The 19,282-nt window shown below is 39.6% G+C and overlaps 1 long non-coding RNA gene across 4 annotated transcripts in view; it reads left to right on the top strand.

Annotated features, from left to right (window-relative positions):
* LOC108384545 (uncharacterized) overlaps positions 1 to 19,282 on the top strand; it is a 758,195-nt gene that overhangs the window by 518,731 nt on the left and 220,182 nt on the right. For 3 of the 4 annotated variants that reach the window (XR_005063373.2, XR_012130744.1, XR_012130752.1), the window contains one exon: positions 5,989 to 19,072. The exons of the other annotated variant lie outside the window; for it this stretch is intronic. This is a non-coding gene — a long non-coding RNA (uncharacterized lncRNA). Of the gene's footprint in view, positions 1 to 5,988; positions 19,073 to 19,282 lie in introns of those variants that run through there. 4 annotated transcript variants of the gene reach the window in all.

Here is a 19,282-nt window from a genome sequence, read left to right as displayed (position 1 = left end):
TTTCAGGCTATATCCATACTATTACTCTGCTCAGTATAAGGGTGTTTTCTTTTACAACATTTGTCTTTTAACCTCTCACTGTGCAGACCAGGCTTCTGTAAGGATCTGTGGGAGCTCAGCTCAAATCTGTTATCAACTTTAGTTTTGCAACCCTCGTTTTGTGGGAAGAAAGGACTCTGAAATATGTTCCACGCTGACCTGGCCAGAGGAAAGAGAAAAGAGATCCTTTTTCTCTTCTAGGACTACAGTTTCTGTTAGCATAAATTTTGACTCATATTTTTTATGCTGAGTATCACCTATCTTTTCTAAAAAAAAAATGGCCAGAAATACTGTGAATTAATTATCCTCCTTTTCAACTGCTTACCATTTACATCAATGATAAAGTCTGGAGCTGGGGACACAAGGTAAAAATCAGTTTCTGCCCCTCAAGCCCATGGAGATGTTGAAAAAAATATAGTAATGGTATGGTGTCGTAAGTGTTACTGTGAAATACTTCTAGAATTCAAAGAACGTTCTTGTTGGATGAATGATGTTCCACAAACATCAGGCCATGTTTTATGTTCTTTCTTATTTATACTCTACCCTCTCAGGAATCTCCCTTTTTCTGTTTCCTGCTTATCCCTTATAATTTGGATCAGGCATCAGCTCCTTCAGGAAACCTCCTAATAGCCTGTCCCCAGACTGGTTGGTTCTATGTGTGCATTCATTTATTCCACAAGTGCTTATAGAGCATCTACTGTGTGCAAGTCACTGTGCTAGATTCAGAGAGACAATGGTGAAAGGAAAGGTCACCTCCTGTCCTTTGGATTCTCACATCCCAATGTGGGAGGCAGGCAATCCAGCAAACAAGCCCACAGTAAAAGAGAGACAGTGTATGAACATTGGTATGAAGAATAAGCGTGAGGGTTTGAGGAACCCCTGGGACTGGCAGGCGAGGTGGATGCTGTCATGCACAGAGCCAGTCGAATATGTTCCAGGGGAAGGAGGAAAATTCAAAAACGCCTCCTCTTGCCTCATGGTAGCTGGTATTCCTCTGCAGTTTTGCTTTTCGCATTGTAAGAATCATCTATGGGCCTGTCCTCCCACACAGGACCCTGAGTTTGCCGTAGAAAGAGATAACATTGCTCACCTTTGAGCCTCCACTGCTTGGGGCTCGACACACTGCGCAGTAAACACTTGCCGAATGAATTGCCAGGTGGATGAATGGTTGGATGAAGGGAGGGGGCCAAGGAGGAGTGTGGGGATACTTGAGTGGCTTCACAGACAAGTGGCATTTAAATTGTTTCTTGAGGGAGGCAAAGCATTTTTCCTTTTAGGATGGATAGGCTGAGGAAAGGCACCCCAGGCTGACACAAAACAATTTACAAATGTAAAGAATTTAAATATGTATTAAGTTGAGGGAACAACAAATGCTTGCCTAGTGAGCTGGAAGAATAAGTGATAGAAATGGTAAAGTTAAAGATAGACAAGAAGGTTAGCCCTCTTAGGAATGACCTTGTGTCATATCACGGCAGATAATCTGAACACCCAGGTACTGAAAACCACTTTGATGGTCATGTTAGTTAAGATAACCCTACCTGTTAACCCCACCAACATCTCAGCAGCATTAGAGAATCGAAGTTCATTTACTGCTAATGAATACAGCTATTTAAGTGATTGTCAGTCTTTCAAGAAGTGATTTGGGGGCCCAGTCTCCTTCCCACTTGTGGCTGCTCCAGTGGTCCCAGGTGCAGAGTCCAGCTTGGGGGGGTGGCGGGAAGGAGGGAGAGAGGGAGGTGTGATTGGGCCTGTGGTCTTGTCATTTCTGCCATGTTCTCTGGGCAAGAATTCAGTCACAAGGTCACACCTAGCTGCAAGAAAGGCTGGGAAATGTACTCTGGCTCTGTGCCCAGAAGAAAGAGGAAATGGATTTGATGAATACTTAGCCAGTCTGTCACTTTTGTCAAAGGAAAAGTGCGGTTCTCTGGATCCCTCATGGGAAAGGTAGAGTAACTCTGGCCATGTGAGTAGTTCCCTACCAGCAATTACGGGTGATTAGTGCTCTGCCTACTGCCTAGGGATATTTAAGGCCACTTTTAAGAAATCAGCTCCTGTTTGGTAAGTATCTCCTCAGGGAGAATTCACTCACAAACACTTAATCTGAAACTGTCACTCCAACATTGTATATGGCCACATGTTTCCATTAATACCAACAAGGAGTTGAAACTATAAACTCTGAAGTATTGGAAATCACTGTAATCCTTATTATAATAATATATAATTATAACAATGCCAATAATCCTTAAGTGTAAGGACTTTCTTCTAACACATTTTCCCACCTAGGCAGAAATAAATATATAAATAAATTTGTCATCAAATAATTCTGGGGTTATATTTATTCTGTGTTATTTTAAAATTATTTTTAAACTATATTTAAGAAGAAGTGTTAGCTTTACTAGTAATCAGAGTCAATATAAAACAGGTAAAAAGAAAAGAGCTAAATGGTGTTAATAGTCCCTAGACTCTGATTAGTGTTTGAAGCCAAGTTTTCCCTACATTACAGTTTTGATCATCTGATGGCATGCATACCCATTCATGTAATGGGATTTCATAACAGGGTACATGTTTCCTTGAGTGACGTGCATCTAATTCCTCCACATTCACCTACATGCTGCTTCCTACTTCCACCATTCCTGTTATAATCTCATCTTGTAAGTTCATCATAAAATAAAAATATGGATGAAGGTCAGGAATAGATAATGTATGTAAAAAAATCAATTTTATTGTTAGCATGCAGTTGTTGTGTCTCAAGTATACCCTCACTTCTTGTGCAAACATTCTTCTCATGGGCTGCTTTTGGCCAGAACTTTGTTATTCTTGCTAGGGCTCTAGGTACCAAGTGTGGTTCTTCACTGGAGCCCAAAGACATGGGAAGGCAGAAAAATGGCAAGCAGAAAAGGAAGCATTGCAAGGTGATTTCTTCGTCCAGTATGCTTAAATTGGCACCAAAGAGTAGACCTTAGAAGGGTAAATCTCTAAAAAAATTAACTAGTTCTAAAAGTTGTCTTTGAAGTTGAAATTCCATCTTCAGCATTATATATATAGACGGGACCTACTTTTAATAAAATATATAAATGCATAGTAGTTATTTGTATGTAAATATAGAGAAATATTTAAAATAAAATACAACAAAATATTAACTGTTTCATCTGATGAGTTTAAGGTGATTTATATTTTGCATTTTTCAGTACTTTCAAAAGAGTTTTTACAAAGAGTATTTATTTTTGTAATCATAATAAAAAAGTAAACATCATTAAGAAAGAAGAAAAAAATAGGAATTTTCCTTCAACTTGGCTTCAACTCTTTTTAGAACATGATCCTGATTTCTTCCCTGGGTACCTGAGGGAAAGCAGCACTAGCCCATCCCAGTCAACAGTGTGCCCCCCATGCCCATATCTAGCCCTTCTTTGGACCAATAGCCTGGGTCTTACCTTGAAACTCTGACTCCCATATGCATCCTTTTGGAATTAGGATGTACATTTCACTGAGTATCAGGAGAATCTAAATTATCTGGCATCTCTCAGGCATAATTGGCATATTTAATAATTGAACACTTCCTTTGTGGATTGTTCTAAATTCTAAATTCTAAAGGCCCATTTCACTGAACTCCCGAAGGGTTCTCAGCATGGAGGTGGACATCTACCCTGAGTCTGAAGGGGGCAGGACTTGGTTACCTCCTAGATTTTGCTTGTATAACTGAATAGGTGGCATTCATGAGATATGGTACCCTGGAAGGAGATTAGCTTTAATCAGGAATTAGGAGTGTTGGGGGTGGAATTCATAACTCCATGTTTATGCATATTGAACCTGAGATGTCTCTGGGAAATCTTTGGGAATTCAAGAGGCTGTCAGGTAGGCAGATGGGTATGTGGGCTGAAGTATCTAGCCTGGGTATACAACTTTGTGCTTCATTTGCTAATGGGGTAACTTGGAGTTACTAACCTGGATGGTATGTGAGAGGAAAAATAGAAGAGGGCCTAGTACCTAACCTAGAGAAATCGCAACATTTAATGGCAGATTAGTAGAGAATAATCCGACAAAGTAGAAGAAGAAAGAATCTCCCCAAGGAGCAGGAGAAAAGCTGTGAGTGAATTAGGTCCCATAAGCCAAAGGTAGAAAATGTATCAAGGAGCGTGTTGTCAAAAATTCAACATTTGCTGAAAGGTTGAATAACATAAGGAATGAAAAGTACTGTTTGGATCTAGAAATCAGTAGTCACTGGTAACCAGAGGAAAAGCTGGAAAAAAAAAAAGTAGAATGGGACCAGATTTCTTATTGGAGTGGATGTAATTAAATGAGGTGAGAAAATGGAGCCAATGAAACTAGATGAAATTTTTTAGTACTTTGGCTGTGAACAGGGATGAGAGAGATAAGGAAGAGATGACAAGAGATGAGGAATCCAGTAAGAGAGCTTTGTGTATGTGTACGTGTGTGTTTTAATGTGACTCTAGATTGTGCCTCCAAAATTGGTATACATTCGGAAAAGATGTTACTGAATAATAATAGAGTACTAGGCTGCACTTTTGACTGCTTTTTATTTTTGACAATTTACAGTTCTGTAGCCGCAGAGGCTAACATGGAAGATTTCTATCCAATTGAGATGCAAATACTTGCTATCTAGAATGAATTCCGGTGTGAACTAGGGTTATGGGCCTGTTCCATATTACCTGTATCATATCTAACCCAGAAGTCTAATCCTAATATTTTTTGTCAAATACTATTTCACTAAATAGGTGACATTTTAAATGCTCTTTGGATTGATTTCAACATCTTACTTGGTGCCTCTATTTTTTGATAAATTGAATAGAACCATTGTGTGTGTGTTTCATGTGTGCCTAAGGATCATGTTTTTTTACCTTTTTTGAAAATTATACTTTAATAATTGTCAAGCAGTTAAAAGAGGAAAACTGAGAGAACAGATCAAGCCCCAGCTCTATGAATGTGGAACGAATAGATTCAGAAGAGCAGGCGAGGCAGCAGAGCCGTATAAAGGAGGAAGCAATATGCACACAGAGCAGAGAAAATCTGAGAGATATGTGAACATCCCAGATGCAAAGATGTAACTGCTTGGATTTTAAGTGTGAAGCATATGAATTCACTAAGAAAGTCTGGATGATACTTTAACTAAGTCAAGTGAAAAAGATAAAGATCTGTGCTCAGAGAACAGAAGTTGAGTAAAGTACAACACGTCCAGATGCATTTGTGAGTAGTTATCCAAAAGCAATAGATTGGTTGAACTGCTAGTGTCTTTAAGTTTCCAGATAAATATGCTGCTTTCTGAGCAAAGTTCCACAAACTTCATCAGAGCATCTCAGTCATTTTGGTGCCTTCCTACCTCTTAATGACTTAGCACTAATGCAGGCCATTTCCACACAACCCAGGAATGAAGGGGTCATTATGGAAATAGAGCAGATGTGGTTAAAGGCAACAGTTCACCATACCCCAAGCTCCCAAAATAAACTTGCTTACATAACACGCAAAAACCTCCCAGTCACTCCCTTGGGTTCTTGGCAGAACAGCCGATTTCCACCAAGAGGAAATATTCCATTAGCCAAGATAAGGAGCTCTACTCACTAACATTTTGGTCACTCCTACAATAACTCTCTTGATGAGCTTCTACTAGAAAGGTCTTTTTTTGGCCCCTTTCGCTACACCCAAATGGTAGTTGTGTGAAATAAACTGGTCAGCAAAAATGACAGATTATTGAATGGTAACTCACTGGCTTACCTGTTTTCCCACCAAGGATCCAATTATCTTGTGAACCAGCTCCTTCTAAGAAGTCACTGCAATGCCACTCACTTGGAATATGTTTTATCAAGTCACCCATCCGTTGCTGTGACTCTATATTATAAATTCATCTGGGGCAGGGATCTGACTGTTTGCAAATTGTGCCTATTGCATTGATCTTTCAAACAGAAAGCAAAATTCATGTTTTGTTTTTTTTTTTAGTAAGAAGAATAATGATAATGAAGATAAAGCACAAAAACACTTGGGGGTATCTCGATCCAACCCAGGGCAGGAAGGCTGTTCATCAGTATGGCCGGTGATATGACGAGTGCTGGAAGTAGCACCAGATACTCCTGATGGATTTTGGCTCTGCTAACACTAGGAGACAGGCTCTTCCAGATTCTAAACTTCTGACCATTGCAAATGACTAGTCAGCTTAGAAATGGGGTTACAGTGTTTGACTCACCAAAAAAAAAAAAAAGGATACTTTGTCATTGGTTTTTCTCTTCCTCTGTGTGAAATCAGACTTCCTTACCATATTTTATCACTTGTTCTTATTACTTGCACTAACCATGAGGAGGTCAAACTCTTATGCGCACGACCACACAGGAAGAAGAGAACCCTGGTGGACACCCGGTGCTGTAGCCTAAACCCGGCACCTACAACACTGTGAGGGGAAGAAACATGGCAGTGGGGCTCACTGTTGCTCCCATGGTGTGCAGACCTGTCCCTGGGCAGAAAATAGGGAACCCAAACATTTGTGTTTGCTGCGGAGGAAATGGCTCATAGTCTTTCATCGTGTGGCGGCAGGCAGAGAGCTGCAGTCACCTCTTCATGGGGGAAAGCGGGAGGGAGGCCACGGGCATCCCTCAGCCTCGTGCTTTCCCTATGAGGAAGGTCAGATGGACTATTTTTTAATCATTTATGGGTTTATTTTGTGTCTACAAAACACAGTCATTCATCATTTAAGTATCAGACATCATTAGAACACATTTTAACACTTTTTCTTTCTTACTTTTACGATACAGTAATTTGCTTAAAAAAAAAAACAAAACTATGAACCAATGTTCTGGTTTCCTCTCACTCAACTAATGTGCACCTCAGGGATGGCAGTTTGTAAGTCGGTAACATGGCAGGCAGCAGACTGAGGTTCAGAGGACCTCCCACTTAAGAGTGCTAACAAGCTACAGAGCCTGCTCTCTCTATCCCTTCTCCTGTCCCTATCCTATTATATGTACAACTTTTTATAGATTAGGAAATGTGTGGGGGCTTAGAGAAGTTGTCACTTGCCTCAGCTCACAGAGCTGGCAAATGTTAGAGTCCAGATTCAAATCCCAGGCCTGACTTCATAACCTTACCCTTAATCTTTGTTATATTAGTTCCACAGAAAATTAGCATTCATTTAGCCTCCTCTGGTCCAATCTTCTATAGCATCCGCACACGCCCTTGGCAGCACACTCAGCACAGGGCCATCTCTGACTGTAACCCCCCGTGAGCGAGCAGCACCGGGCAGTGTGGCCCTTCCTCCGCCGGACGCCTGCCCCACCAGAGCACACACAGTCTTCACAACCGCCTGTGCCCAGGAGACAAAGCTATCGTCTGAACAGGCCTCCTCTTCTGAACAGTCAGTTATGCTTTAAAGTGCAGATGGGAAATTATGTTGTTATGTACAAAACAAATATACTGTGGATTATATGCAACATTGTCATTTAGTTTTAAGGGAAAACATGAGACCTGTAGAAGTTAGCCCTTGCTCTGAGCAACTACATTCTACAACACCAGAAGCTGCAAATCCCACCACCAGCACCCACCACCAGCACCCACCACCACCAGGGCCTAATTATCTCTTCTGTCCTTAGAAAACTTCAGAACAAAAGTGTGAGAGGAACCGGTTTAGTGGACAAAGCATATTCTTTGGAACCGGAGTCCAAGGCTCATATCCCATCACTACTGCCAGTCTGCCACCAGCCTGGTCTTGGTGTGGTTACATCGCCTCCCGGAACTTCCCTTTCCTCATTCACACAATGGGAGGAACAATGCCAGCTTCTCAGAGTTGTCAAGGAGGATCAAGTGAAACAGAGTAAAGTGACCAGCACAGCTCCTGACATAAGCAGTCGATGCAGTGCCTCTTATCCATCCCTCAAGTCCGTCCCAACACTCCTGGCATCTCAGAGAGGCTCCCACTTGGCCCCGAAGCTTCTTGAACCTCTCTGCTTGGCAAGACTCAGTTAAGGAAACTTGCTGGAGAACAGCTAATGTGAATTTCAAGCTCTGTCTCTCTTCCCTCTTTTCTCTGTCCCTGCCTCGGTTCACGCACTGAAGAGTTGGCACCCCTCCCACCTGGGAGACCTGCATGCCGGCTGCAAACCACAAAGGCCCTATCTGCTTGGCTGCTCCCCTTTTATGGTCCTCAGGAATCCCAAAGCACAAAGCATCTGAGGCACTTGAAAAGAATGCAGAGAGACCTTTATGAAGCTTCCGGAAGGCTGGGGTTTCTCTAGAAAGATGGCTTCACATCTTAGTGGTGATTTGTAAAAGTGTGCAAGTTGGGGAGAAAAAGTAGCTCCTGAATCCTAGAAACACTACCTTTATTTGGGGCTGTTGCAGATTGTTCACTTTGGTTTTGTAGAGGCCTTCAATTCTTGATTCTGAATAGGGCGATCCATTGGTCATCACCAGGGATGTGGAAAGGGGATTTGCAAACGTGGACTGAACCTCATGAGCAGGTGCCTCTAACAGAAATCACACCCGGATGCTGTGAGCTCTCATTACACTGACAGAAGTGGCAAAGGAGACAAAATATCCAGGTGGACCCCAGGCTGTGCCTCTTGTCTTACAGCTGATAGCTTTCTCTCTTTTTCTTTCTCTGAGTCCTAGGGAATGGCTGGTTGGGGTGGGGTTACAGGATTAAAAAAAAAAAGAACAAACAGATTTTATGATAATGGAATGTCAAAGAAGGAGGTGAATGGCAGGTGCCTCTTGGGAGTCATTTGACAGCTTTGTTACATGTGATACTTATAGAAAGTTTTCTGGGTTTTTTTTGCTCAGGAAGCACCCAGCTACCCAGGTGGTGACAGGGTAAGGTTTCTTAGCCAGCACCTTTTTGACCTGATGAGGAAGCTGGTGACAATGTAGGCCTTTTTGTTTCTTCCAACAACCACTTAGCTCACAGCCCAATCTGACTACCTCCCCTTTATGCATTCCCCTGGGGTGCAGGCTCAGTACCCTTTGGACATGGTGATAAAACCTAATGTCCTGATGTACACAGTTGATACACCTTTTAAAATTATATCATGTGGACTTTTTACTTCTTAGCACATTATAAGCCCAGTAGAATAAACTGTGAAAAAACTATCCACAAATCCATGAACCTGGGAGACAAAGAAAAAGGTCTGCTGTCAGCCAGGCCTGTTTCTGTGCCATCTGCCCTGGCAGAGTACCCCTCCCTCTGCCTCCCAAGCAGGGAGACGGCGTGGCAGCAGTCAGCTCCTGCAGTCTGTAAAGTGTCAAGAGAGGAAGCAGGATGCTAGAGCTTCTGGAGTCTCTGCTTGGACTTGGGACTTGAACCCTTAATCCTCTGAACCAGAAGGTAGACTTTATCCTTCCAAGTTTTTACCTCTAAGCCAGCCACTCACCTCTTGCAGTGGGCTCTTCTATTAACTGTTTCTGCCCACATTAACCATTTCTTATTACACATCTGTTTATTAAATCCTACTTTAGAAGAGATGAGAGGCAAAAGGAAAACTTAAGAAGAAAAATTACTCATATCACAAGTTATGATGTCCTCACCAGATGGAAAGAAAATAAAAACATTTAGAAGTTCTTTTTTTCAGATCAGTTGAAAGAATGTCCCTGTATAGCTTGAATGGCAAGAAAAGGAAAATATTCCTCTTTCAGTAGGTACTTCCTCTACTTTAAGCTGGCAAGAAATGCTTCAATAACAGGTTGTACGGAATGTTACTTCAAAGACCTGGAATTGGCACATTGGGTACTCTTGACACAAACCATGCCAAAATGATTTAACTTCCCCCATCAGTGGTGTGTACAAATGGCACACATACCACTAACCACACATGCACACAATGTATGAGTTCCCACATTCCTGATTTCTTATTCTAGCCAGAGATTTTTTTTCCAGAGCTAAAAAGAAATGAATCAAGTTTGTAAAAGGATATGTGTGAAAATGCCAAAGGAAAAATGAAAATCAGATGTTTTTAAATGCAGGGCCTTAAGTGCTTTGCTGAGATGTTCTGCATCTTTCCATGGTTTCTCTCATCAGAGGCAACCAGGGAAATGACCCCTGAATCCTATAGAATTAAGGGATATCGGGTGTGGCAGGAGAAGAGTCACTGGCAGTTCTTTAGGATAGTTATGAAATAGCTACATCTTCTGAAGGAAAGACATTCCAGGCTAGTTCTTACGGGCATGGCATCTGTGTGGTGCGAAATGTTTTTCTGTATCATTGCTGCTTTACTTTGAGCTGGTGGGATTCTTGAGAAAGAAAGAAGTGTTTCCTAGAACAATGAATTCCCTGTTAGCATGCCTGGGTCTAGGAAGAAAAAAATATATTTTTCAGCCTAGTGTATTAATAGACTCACAAAAAGATTTATTGGGGACATGGAGTGTTGGGACGGTAATCTTTTGCATCACAGTTTTTCTTTTGATAAATCCCTGATGTGAATTCCTGTGTTCTAAGCCAGCTTCTCATCAACAGAGTTAACACATTCTCTGCTGTTGCTTTCACAGAACAATATTGATCACAATGCAGAGGAGACTCAGCTGCCTTCTCAGGAAATTGCTACACACGGGACAAAGTAGATTTACTGACAAGATGACTGCCAGCCTTTAGAATACTCTGTTGCTGGTGACTTGGCATGTTTTATGTGTGCCACTGCTTATGAGTCCCTATATTGGATGAAATTTAAAAATCTATTAACCAAGGGGATATCAAAAACCTGGACCAAGCATTCATCAGAAGCATAATTTATAAATGTCTTATACACTATTGGGTCTTTATACTTTTCCCAATCTTGATTTGATGTTAAATATTTAACTAGGAGCATAAATATATCATGTGGGTAGTTGTCATTCTTTATTTGAATGGGGCATTATAATCATTCCAGGGAAAGTCAGAGATTTGAATAGTACCCTGAAATAGGAACTATGATTAAGTAGCTGGAGAAGGATGTCAGCCATTAGGCAAACAATGCTCCCTGCTTTTTCTGAGGAATGGCAGTGCTGACAGGTATTAATCCATGCCATGATATGCACGGCAATAATCTCTGCTTGACTGAGATTAATTAAAGTGAAATCAGACTTAGATAAATAGGGGAACACATAATTGAAAACAACTGATACCACCCAAAAGGCTCTCGTTTCCTGGTGTCCCCAGAATCACAGTACCAAATATCAACAAGTCTAATTCGGGTCATTAACATAAAATACAATACAATAGTACTGTGACTTCCAAGGGAAGTGTTGGGTTTGCAATACATCATCTCTTTAAATTATTTCAAATTGCTTTTGAAACTGCCTTTACCCACCATTATGCTCATGAATACTGAGAGTCCTTTAAAAGCCATTGTCCTCCCTGCTTTCCGAGCAATCACTTTTTCTGTAACGTCCGGCATTACAGATCGGAATGCAGCACACTCTGAAGTTTGACATTAGAAACAGTACTGTAGACAACGGAGAAGAAACATCAGTCATCTATTCTGGGCCAAACACTATTTGGTGTAAAAAAAAAATTACAGTCAAAGTTTTGACTAATCCTGCTATTGAACTTGAGCTTAAAGGAGTCACAAGAGGTCCCCTGGGGTCTTGAGAGAGTAGCTTTACTGTCTTGGTTGTACACAGGAGAGCTCAGTGTCAGAGAAATTACTTGTATAAGGAGCTGGGGAGGAGCATTTGCTTCACCCGGAGATGCATTTCTTAATAGTCTTAGCTTGCACCTGTATGCCTATCCTTTTCTGAACTCTGCTCTGAGTTTTCTTTGGCATGTTCTCTTTTACTATCAAGGGAATTCTGATTATTTGAATTGGTATTGGAAGACAAGATGTCATTTTTCTGTAGAAACCAGGTACACATATATACAGAATGTGCACATTACCTGCAAATGAGCAGAGCTGAAAGTGCTTTGCAGTGGCAGATGATACAAAATATTATAATCACCACGTTTTCATTTGCAAGATGCCATTAAATGTAGAACACATCACAGATTAGATAACTTTTTAGAGAAAAGAGAAATTCTATATTCAGTGACATATATCTCTAAGATGCATTCCATTATAACAATATGAAAAATGAAGCTCAAGTATGTTATGTAAAGGAAATAAGAAATTACCATTACATATTCCCTACTAAAATATGTACTCTTTCCAAGATAGTTAACTTTTGGAGCAATCTATAATCCATAGCAGATGGTCTATATTCTTCTCCATAATTAACATTGCATTTCTGAGAAAAAAAATCTTTGATATAATAGGAATGAAATATAAAGGGTGACATTTCTGGTATTTCAAGTCCCTCAGCAGTGCATCCCCTGCTTCTGAAAGTATGAGAGCAAGATTTGGTTTAACACCTTTCAGCATGCAGTTGAGAGAAATTATAATTCAATTAAAAAGTTCTGTTGTTTTATTAAAATCAAGAGAAAAGCAAAAATGCTCTGACATAACTAATCAACAATAACAATAAAGCATCCATGGTGCCATGACTCTTATCCCAAGAAATAAAGAAATACACTAGTCACTGATCAAATAGAATGGGGCTGGGAGAGAGTAGTTGATAGTATCTGGGTCACTTTCTCCTGAACTCTTACTTTTAGTTAAATCATTTTACATAACCAACAGGCTTTCTAAACTCAGTAACCCCTTAACAATTTTAAGGGTTTGCCTAGAATTGACCAAAGTTTTATCATCAACTACCAGTGATCAGTTCTGTGATGGGTTCATTTTAACTTGGAAAATACCAGGATTTTATTAATATAAATGGCCTGTAGTTTTTGTAAAATCACATCTAATCTTGATGAAGAGACCAAAAACAATGATAATAAAATAAAAATAGTCAATTGAGGGCAAACAGGTTGCTGCTGAACTGTTGGAGCAATCTGGAGGTGAATTCAGGAAGAACTCAGTGTACCAGTCACCGGAAAGGCTACCACTTGGTAGTGAGGGAAGCAGGCTTGCTGTGAGCCTGAGATCAGGAAAGCACAGTGTACTCCGCTACGCCCTCAGAGGCCCAGGCCAGCCGAGATGACAAGTCCTTTGCCGTCTGTTGAGATGTTGACTCTGATCTCAGAATTACAAACCTGGGGCCCTGGCTTAATATTGGCTGTGTTTCCTGGAAGAAAATGAAAGAGTCATTTGCTTCTTGTTTGGAGCTTAATAGCTTGCTGAAAACACTCAGATAATGTTCGCTATTGAAGACGGTTGTGGGGGAGACGAGGAGGGAAAATGAGAGGAAAGGAAAGACAGCTTTGCACCATCCTGATGCCTATCTGATCTGTAACTCTATGCCAGGGGCCCTCACAGCATGGTGCTGAAAGGATGTCCTAATTTCCTAATGTGGAGGATCCTGCCATTGTCCCCAGCCTCTAACTGAGACTTCCAGGTGCAAGGCAGAGAGCTGTCTGGTAGCAAGAGTGTCTGGTGGAACAGAACGCACTATGGAAATGAAGGTAACCTGGGCCTGTCAACTCAAGTTACAGGGAGCAGAAACAAAAGTCAAATCAAATGTTATTGTTTCCTTGGCTACTGCTTAGTACAACCAAGCATATGGAAAGCTTGCATTCTCACTGGCCAAAAAAGAAAAAGAAAAATATCCCATCAGAAAAAACCTAATCTTCACACAGTAGAAAATAGCTTTTGTGTGTGTGTGTTTCATAGATTTTGGCACAGTCTGTTAGAGAAACCTTCAGCATCTTTGTGAAAAGTCCTTTTAGCCAGAGAAACCTTGTTCTAGATAGACTGATAGCTTCTGGCATAAAATGTATGGAAAAGTCCAGGTTTTACCAAAGCTTCCGAGCAAAAGAATGATTTAATGATCAGGCTGACAGGGGAATGTAGAAGTTTGCCTTACAGTGAATTCATCTCTTACACACTGGGAACTTTGGACAATTTTCTTAATCTTCTTGGACCTGTATTTGTTATTCTTTTCTTTGCAGAATACTTACAGTGGCCTATAAAGGGAGAAAGAATCAAGGGGTGAGGAGTAAGGAGTCCTGGGTCTTCCCCATTTTCTGTCACAACCTTTAGACATGGAGGTGACCGACACTTGCTGAGTCTCCGTTTCATTCTAAATCAATTTGATGAGGGATCTGAATATACAGTATTTAAGCTCGTTTGCTCTTCTAAAGCCCTGGTTCAATGCTTTACTTAATTGCCCCTTATTGACAACTTTACCCTCTTCTATAGAGACTGCTCTGTTGAGTTTTTCTCTCTTCCTCCAGCAATATAATCCAGGTTCTCCTGCCTGTCTTCCTGGGGCCCATTTCTCTACACTTGAACAACTTTCACTGTTCTTCTCTGCCTTTTCCCAGAGTTACATCTCAAGGGTAGAGAGCAACACTGAAGAGAGGGTGTAAATAACAGCCTGACTAGTGCTGAGGTAGGAGAGGCACCCAAGGCATCTGTCGCCATGAGGTACACATCTGTGCATCTGACTGGCCTGCAGCTCTCTGTGTGGGGAGGGAGCCCTGGGCCACGAGGGCAAACCTGGCCCCAGCTCCAGCAACCCCTACCCTCTTCCCAGCTCAGCACCTTCTTCAGCTAAAGAAAAAGATTGAGGCTGAGCTCTCTTACAGCTCTGTGATAAATCCTGAGACTACTGCATCTTTTAGGGCCATGCTTGCTCCAAATAATTCTGAGAGCATGTGTATGTGACGCCCCCCTCTTGCTTTAAAGCCCTAGAACGGCCAAGCAAACTACATCTGTGAGACATATGTGCTTTCCTGTCTCCAGTTCATGACCTTTGCTCTCTACTATTTATTTGTACACATCACATACCTCTGTCTTGTCACAGGCAATCTCCTAATGCGTCTGTAGGGAGTCTCCAGCTCTCGAATGCCTGAGACAGGGGCATCCCTGCTTTACCAGTGACTGCTCTGAATAGACATCCTCACTGGGGGCTCATTTCTCTTCTGTGTGACTCTTTACCTCCAATGCCACCAGAAGCTCCCCCTTTTGAAGCAATTCAGCAGATCTATGCTCCTTGAAACAGGTGTCCTTCCCCTTTACATTTCTCTTATTGCCTCAATAGCACTAATGACAGAGGGTCAGCAGGATGTCCTTGGAGCTGCACAGCCTTCATCCTGGACGGCTTCCTGCAGGCAGCTAAAGGCCTTAGCCATCCCTGCCATTTGTCAAGGGTCCGCTAAGCTGCCTGACCTTTCCCTTCTTTACCATTTCCCAAGATTTCACTTTCCTAGCTTACATGTAAAAGGCTTGAGCCCCCTGCAAATCTTGCAAGACCTTTACCTCGATCCTTTTTCCTATTACCTAGGATTCTCACTCATGAACCATGACCTCCCATTTCCTACTGCTTGGAACTCTAAGTTTGATTTCCTTCCCCAATGTTTGAGATAGTCAAGTCAACAAGATGTGTTATGGCCAGTGAGTGAAAGGGTAGGAGAAAAGGGTGGAAGCTGTATAGAATCATCTCTCTGTAACTACTGTCCAAAGCAATGTTATCCCTTAGCAACAATACTAAACTCAATAGGTTGATTCTGAAACACCATTGTGTACCTGAGGCTGGATGAAAGATGGTGAGATTTTCCACCCAAGTACATCAAAGGGCAGAGGCTGTGTAATCCCCTCATTTCCCCAAACCCCTCCCTCTGAGGATTTTTTTTTGCAGATTTATGATTTATCTTAAAAGTTTATGAAACATTTTGCATTTTATTCCTTACTGTATCTACCTAAATTTGAAAAATGTCTTACTTACATGCATAAAAACTGCCACTTCCAAAATATGAGTCACATTTATTCTAGGCTTCTGGTATATCCTAAATGCTATGTATACACTTGGCAATCTATAGACTCCAGCTTGAAGACCATAGAGCACTATCATGGGTTAAACTAGACTTTATAATAGGCCTAAAAAAATTAATAATTTTTGTGTGCAAAATTATTTCCATGGAAGGATTTTATTACAACTGGCCTACCTTCAAAATTCATTCTGTCAATAAACATTTGTGGAAAAGGCAAAGGAATTTAATCTTTATTGAGGGCCAAGAATGTGCTATGTACTTTAAATATTTTATTTCTTTCAGTCTTCTAAGTAACATTATATTGCACTGATATGTTATCTAGCATTTTACAAATGAAAAGATGAAAGCACAGAGTGGGCATGGCCAACCTCATGATGGGAGCAGTGGTCACAAAGCTAGCAGAAAAAAGCAGTAGGACCAGATACCGAAGAAGAGGAATTAATGTTGTTATCTGTAATGAAGGCAGTCATAAGACAGCATAGTTATGACAGTTCATTATATGTGTCAACTTGACTAGATCAAAGGATGCCCAGGTGTTTGGTTAGGCATTACTTCTGGATGTCTGTGAGAGTGTTTCTGAAAGAGATTAGCATTTGAATTGGTAGGTAACCCAGTGGAGCACATTGCCCTCCCCAGTGTGCATGGGCATCACTCAATTTGTTGGGGCCTGAATAGAAGAGAAATATATATGTATATGTATGTATCTCCTCTCAGTTGTGTTTCTCTGGAGAACTCTGACTCATGCAATAGTAAAAATGTTACCAACCAAAAAATAAGATTCAATAAAATGAAAGAAATGTGTTCTCAAAAATCAGAGCTTAGAAAATATAAACAGACATGCTGTTGGAATGAGTAAAGAATACACAGACGAGAAGTGAAGTGATACAATATCTTACCTTTAAAATGTGCTCTTTTTCAGCTTTTTATTACACATTTATTTTAAAATAATGAAAATAACAATCCCAAGGCATTTTTCTTCTGAGATTATTCATTCTTAAAGTGTGCTATCAAATCAAAAACACTTTAATCTGATTTTCAAAAACCTTTCTCCAACAAGAAAAAGGAAACGTCCAGTTCATAAAAAGATTGAACTATTCTAAACAGGTATGAGTTGGTTCCCAATTGCATTTATTAAGCTAGACCCATCTTCCAATGTGTCCACATACTTTTTCTTACAGCCACAATTGTTGGATAGAAGAACGCAAACATCTGGAAGCTTCCATCTAGAGCGTAATTGGCCAAAGCAAACACTTCTCTGAGGTCTGAATTACAGTGGTAGTCCTCTAAAATCTGTGTAGTCATTTTTTTTTAAACAGCTTTATTGAGGTATAATTTACATACCAGAAAATTAATTCATTGCACATATATAATTCAATAGTACTTTATAAATTTATAGGGAGTTGTGCAACAAATCTCACAATCCAGCTTTAGAACATTTCCACAACCAAAAAAGTACCCTTATGCCCATTTGCTGCTGATCCCAGCTTCCCACTCCAATCCCACTTAACTACTGAGTGCCTTCTTTATCTATAGAATTTGCATTTCCTAGAAATTTAACTAAATGGAATAATGCAGTATATAGGCTTTTGAGTCTAGCTTTTCTTTTTTTTTTTACCTTGTATAGTACTTTTGCAGTTCAACAATGTTGTAGTGTGTATCAGTGGTTCATTTCTTTTTGGTGATCCATAGTATTACATTGTGTCCATACTTTCATTGGTTTAGATTGCTTCCAGTTTACGGCTACCAAAATAAAACTCTGACAAACATTTATGCACAAAGTTTTGAATGAACATTTTTTTTTTTATTTCTCATGTGTAGATACCTAGGAGTGGAATAGCCTCAATACATGGTAAATATATGTGAAATTCTAAGAAACTGTCAAATTTTTTAAAAGTGACTTCACCAATTTATATAGGAAATATATAAGAAATGTACAAGGGTCCTATGACTCCATATCCTGTCTGTCACTGGGGGTTATTAGGTTTTTTTTAGTTATAGTTAGTCTAGTGAGTATGCATTGGTCTCTAGTTGAGATTTAAATTGAATTTGTCTACTGACCTATGATATTGATCATGTTTTTATGTTCCGTTTAGCCATTCATGTGTCTTCCTTGGTGAAATGTTTTAAATCTTATGGCTCCTTTAAAATTGGACTGTTTGTCTTATTATTATATAGAGAAGTAAGAATGTTTTTAAATTCTGGAGAGAAGTCCTTTTATCAGATATGTGATTTACATATATTTTTTTCCTGTGCATGCCGTGACTTTTCATTTTCTTAGTGATGTTTTCCAAAAAGCAAAAGCTCTTAATTTTGAAGAAGTCCAATTTATCAAATTTTTTTCTTTATGATTTTGCTTTTGGTGTCACATCAGTGCCCATGGTAATCGATATTTTTCTCCTATATTTTCTTCTAGAAGTTTCATAGTGTTTGCTTTTCATTTAAGTCTCGGATCTGTTCAGAGTTAATTTTTATATGGGATGTGAGGTAAGGATTTAAGTTCATTTTTTTGCCTATTGACATTCCATTCTCCTGTACCATTGTTGAAAAGACCATCTTTTCACCCACTAAATCACCTTGGACACTTTTAGTGAAAATCAACTGACCGTAAAAGTAAGGGTTTATTTCTGAACTTTCAATTGTGTTCTTGTGATCTATATATCTATCCTTACTCTAATACCATACTGTCATGATTATTGTAACTTTATCGCAAGCTTTGAAATCTTGAAGTGAAAGTCATCCACATTTGTTCTGTTACATTTTTTTTTCCAATTTATTTGGCTACTCTAGGTCCTTTACATTTCCATACAAATTTTAGGAGCCTGTTGTCAATTTCTAAAAAAAAAAATTCTGTAGAAATTTTGATAATGTTTTCTTTGAAGTTATAGATTAATATGGAGAGAACTGCTGTCTTAATATTGAATCTCCCAGTATATTAACATTCACTGTCTCTTATTTATTTACATTAAAAAAAATTCTCATACTGTCTATACTCTCCAGTATGTGGTTAGTTAGAAGTGGTAAGAGCAGCTATCCCAGCAATGTTTCTAGTATTAGGAGGAGAGCATTCATTATTTTTATCATTAAGTATAATATTAGCTGTAAGGTTTTTTTTTTTACATGCTTTTTATTAAGTTGAAGTTTCATTTTATTTTTAGTTCATTGAGAGTTTTTATAATGATTGGATATTTGATTGGGCCAAATGATTTTTTTGGCTCACTTAAATGATGATGTGGTCATTCAATTAATATGGTTCATTACATTCTATGATTTTCAGATAATAAGCCAAATTTGTATGGTTGAGATAAACCCACTTAGTCATGGTACCAACAATTTTTGTATGTTTTTGAATTTGCTGTATTAATATATTGTTAAGAGATTTTTACACTTAATGCTCACCAAGACTACTGAAGAATATTGATTTGGTTTCTTTTTTCTGGAAAAGTTTGTGTAGGATTTGTATTTTCTTCTTCCTTAAATATTTAATAAAATTTACTGGTGAAGACATTAAGGCCTAGATTTTTCATTCTAATT

This window comes from Manis javanica, chromosome 1 (genome assembly GCF_040802235.1).
Source record: "Manis javanica isolate MJ-LG chromosome 1, MJ_LKY, whole genome shotgun sequence".
Taxonomy (NCBI): Eukaryota; Metazoa; Chordata; class Mammalia; order Pholidota; family Manidae; genus Manis; species Manis javanica.
This window is presented reverse-complemented; position numbering and strand designations above follow the sequence as displayed.